General features: G+C 39.7%; 1 long non-coding RNA gene across 1 annotated transcript; it reads left to right on the forward strand.

The window, feature by feature from the left end:
* Positions 1-2,497: 2,497 nt before the first annotated feature.
* On the forward strand, positions 2,498-4,002 carry LOC118598293. The gene is made up of 3 exons (XR_004947424.1): positions 2,498-2,607; positions 2,813-2,931; positions 3,702-4,002. It is a non-coding gene; the product is annotated as an uncharacterized LOC118598293 (long non-coding RNA).
* The last annotated feature ends 395 nt before the right edge of the window (positions 4,003-4,397 follow it).

The raw sequence follows: 4,397 nt of genomic DNA on the forward strand, positions 1-4,397 counted from the left end.
CAGGAGTTTTCCAAAAAGAAGAATTTCCTCTTGCTATTGCATGGAAACAGCACAGATTTGGACCAGAACTCTGGTGGGCCAGACGGACCGGCGTACACAATACTGGGGCGGAGCTAAGAATTTTCGGGACTCAAGATATCATTTAAAATTCTGTTATCTTTGTAATTCTTAAAGAAGCTTTTTTGAATCATTTTTTAATCTTTGTTATTAATGATACTAATAGTAATTTTGAATAGACAACAAAATCAGCCTAAATGTTCACTATTGAGAGTAAACTTACTCAGATCTTCATAAAATGTTTTCTAGAAGTTCTCCTCTATCAGCTGAAAGTAATCATTTACTGTGAAAAGTCACATTCTTGTTTTTCCAGCTCTGTTTGTTTGTAGCGCAGAAGTAAACAGACATCTAGACCGTTCCAATATGGCGTCCTACTTTACCTACACAACAAGCTAGCGTGTCATCTCTAGTGACCTAGAACTCATTGATTAGACAGTCTGTATCCAGATAGCAGCTCTGACGAGGAGAACAAAGACGTTGATGAATGTATTTGTCTGCAGGTGGATGCAGTGAACATACCTGTGCGGTGGAGCTGAAGCTGCGGGTTCCAGGTGATATCCAGCAGTCTGCGCTGACGACAGAGCTCCTCATTCTCATTCTGGACGATGGTTCCTTCACAGAGTCTGAAGGTTTCTTCAGCAGCAGAAAGTTGTTCTCTGACAGAATCTTCCTGAGGTTCTGAAGACATGGTTCCTGCAGCTGCAGAAGATCTTCAGCTCCAACAAACACCAAAGTCCTCTGAACAGCAGCAGCTCCGATCATCTGCTAGTCTCACAATCACAGCCACGTTGTCTTTACGTTCAACGCATATTCACTTATTTACGACACTTTAGCTAAAGGGGATTGTTCGGAACAAAACCACGTATCGTTATATCTCTGTAGAAACCTCACGAACGTCCCGACGAAACACCGCCGTCCTCTCAGCACAAGCTAACACTGTTAGCTAACGCCTCGCTCACTGAGGACTTCGATGCAGACAACAAGATGGCGGCCTTAGGATCATTAGCCGGAACCGGAAATGGATTATCAGACGCTACCCTCCTCCCGTGTAAAAATATTATTTTTCGTTGAAGAACACAGATATAGGTGTCGTTCTTAAAAGTTATTATTCCCTTCTTCATTTTAAGCTTTAGCTCTTGTCTCAGTCCAAGCTGCTATGAAGTGGAGCTGAACATTATTGGTTACAGTGTGATGACGTCACACCAGCGTTTATAAACTTTACCTAAAACTATTTTTTTATTCATATTTTAGTCATGATGCCCTGAATTAAAAAAAATGTAAAATATTTGAAGCATTTTAGCCAACAACAAGATCCAGGAAATCTTTTTTACGTTTTTATTTTATTTTATTTTTTTTCCTCACATGACCCGGAAGTAAGCAGCTCGAGGCGCTAGCTAGCATGCTAGCAGCCAGCGTTAGCTTGTGCTGAGAAAGGACGGCGGCGTTTCGTTGGGACGTTCGTGAGGTTTGTGGACAGAAAGGACAATACGTGGTTCGGTTCAGAACAATCTTCTTTAGCTAAAGTGTCGTAAATGAGTGTACGAGCAGGAGCTCTGTCGTCAGCGCAGACTGCTGGATATCTGCTGGAAACCACAGCTTCAGCTCCACCCATAGACTGTATATAAAATAACTGGACTAAGCAAGCCCCCCTACTTCCGTGTTCCATAAAGGAAGTACCACTGGGTTGCAAAAAGGCCAAAGTCCCATTGACTTACATTGGGAAACAGTTATTTCTCAGTCATTTTATATGTCAGAATAATCATTCTTCCTCTGCTGCTTTCTGCTTAACTTCTTTTTTCTAATCCTAATTTTTTTTCAAAGATTTTTTTCCATTATCACAAGTTATTAGAGTTATAAATTGACCAATCAGATGGCTCAATAAGCGTTTGTAGGTCTGACGTCGATCGTCTGGGGGGTTTGAGTGACACATGACGGGTAGCCAATGGGAGCAGACTTCATCATTGGGTCCGTGAAGACCTTTTAACACCTACTTTACAATTCAACAATGTACCAATCATTGTCCTACTGTTGTTTTCCTCAATGGAATGTACCGATGCAGCAGTTTAAAACAACAAGAGGAGCATGCTGTCAACATTTTTAGGTGAGGATTTACTCTGTAGAAATAGATTTCACGTCTGAGGTTATGTGCTTTGGACTTTTTTCTTTGTTTTAACGTTCGTTTTTCTTTATTTCACTGTTTTGATTGTAGCTTATGAAATCTAAGTTGCATATGCGCATAAAATCACCAACCAAAGATTCATTTTCGCCGAACTTTTCCAGCTTCAGCCTGAATTAGACGCAGCCGTCTGAGGAGCGCGAGAAACATTAAAGGACCGGTACGTATTTTCAAACAGAAAGAAGATCCAGCTGTTCACTTGTTAGGATGGTTATTTATTTTAAATACCGCTGAAAGCACTTCTCATGTGCATCTGATCAGACTAACGTGGCTGCTTTTAAAGAGACCAGCTGCGGCGCGCGCGAGGGGGACATGCGCCGGTCTACAGCAGCGTAACCCAAATGCTCCTTTTATCTCGACAAAAAGGAATAAATGTAAGTAAATCCAAAAGGACCGCTGACAGAATCAAATGTTGGGATGGTTCTCCCTCAAAGGCTTCAACAATGACTTGTACAATCAGCCAAGTCTCAGTAAAATGCGTACATATACCACGATTTGGGAAATACCGTGTATAATATACGCCAAAACCAGTTTTTGCGTGCATATAATACATGCGGTCCTAAACGGTATCCATTTCAGGAATTGACGGTGAAAGCGGCGGCCTACTTTCGCGAGGAGAGGAAGTAATACATTTGCAATGGGGGACCTCGGTGCTCGATCTGTCCATTGTTTTTACAGTTTATGGCTCCACCACATAGGTATGTTCACTTCTTCTTCATCAGATTTGATTGGATTTGGTCTTTTTCAGCTGCTGCTTCTCTCGGGTTTCTTTCTTTCTTAAATGAATGAGTTCAATCTTCTTTCTAGGGATGTCCCGGTCAGGTTTGTTTGGACTGTGAAACACAGAAACATCCCAGAGGTTTCATGAAATGAGGTTGAAGGAATTCTTAGTCAAATGTTTCAAATCCAATGAAAACATGTGGACATGTCAAAACAATGTCAAAGCTGGACTAAAGAGATGTCTGTCTGTGTCTCTGCTGCTGTTCTCCTGGATTACAGCAGAAAATTCAACATTTTTTTTTTACCAAAGAAATGTTGAAAATCTGCACAGAAAAGAATCATCATAAAACAGACATGTTTAACAGTGATTATTTATTTTTAATCCTTTTGCAGCTGTATTCTACTGTGTTTCTGCCTCTCCTGACTGCAGATCATTGATCTGAACTAGATAGAATAGAATTCAACTTTATTGTCATTGCATGTGTCTCAGGTACACAGCAACGAAATGCAGTTTGTATCCATCCACTGTTTTAGCAGGTATATATATATATATATACACACACACAATGTGCAAGTAGAATAAGTAGCAGTGAGAGGTATTAACAAGTATTTACAGTATGAAAAATGTACAGGTAAAAATTCAACAGATAAAGTGCAGGTAGTATTAGTGGTGATTCAGTCCATGTGTTTTTGTGAGTGTGTTTAAAAATACAGCCATAAAGGTGTTTATTATGTTTATTCTGCCCAGAGGGTGTCAGGACGCAGAGTTCAGATGTGTGGTAGCAGTTGGGAAGAAACTGTTCCAGAACCTGGTGGTTTCAGTCCGCAGACTCCTGTAACGCCTGCCAGAGGGCAAAGTGAAGGGTCTGTGTGCTGGGTTCTGGACGGTAAGATGATACATACTGTGTGGGTGATAGAAAAGTGTCTATTGTCCCATTTCTCTTCTATCGTTTATATCATTTATAATCATCATTATCAGCTTTTTTTATAAAGCACTCTAATGCAATTTGAAATTGAAATGAAGTACTGAACATTAAAACCTTAAAACATAATGGAATAAATCTTATAAAGAAGTGAATAAAAAGATCAGAACAAAATAAAGGACAGCATAAAGATAAGAACATGATCAAAGAAACACTGAGAGTGAAAGCATACAATAAAACTTGAATGTAAAATCAAAGTAAAATCTCATGTGTGAGTCAAAGCTCGACTATAAAAATGAGTCTTGAGTCTAGTTTTAAAGATGGACGTGGAAGACGCTCGTCTGATATTTAGTGTCAAAGCGTTCCAGAGTTTGTGAGCACAGACAGAAAAGACTCACTCCTCCTGCATTTCCTTTTAGAACTCGGTACCTCAAGGAGAAGTTGATCAGGTTTATGACCTCATTTGATCAATTACTATGACAAACAAATGAAAATGTAGTTTGTTTTTATATTGTATTATA

The sequence above is a fragment of the Oryzias melastigma genome, unplaced genomic scaffold (assembly GCF_002922805.2).
Source record: "Oryzias melastigma strain HK-1 unplaced genomic scaffold, ASM292280v2 sc00300, whole genome shotgun sequence".
Lineage (NCBI taxonomy): Eukaryota > Metazoa > Chordata > Actinopteri > Beloniformes > Adrianichthyidae > Oryzias > Oryzias melastigma.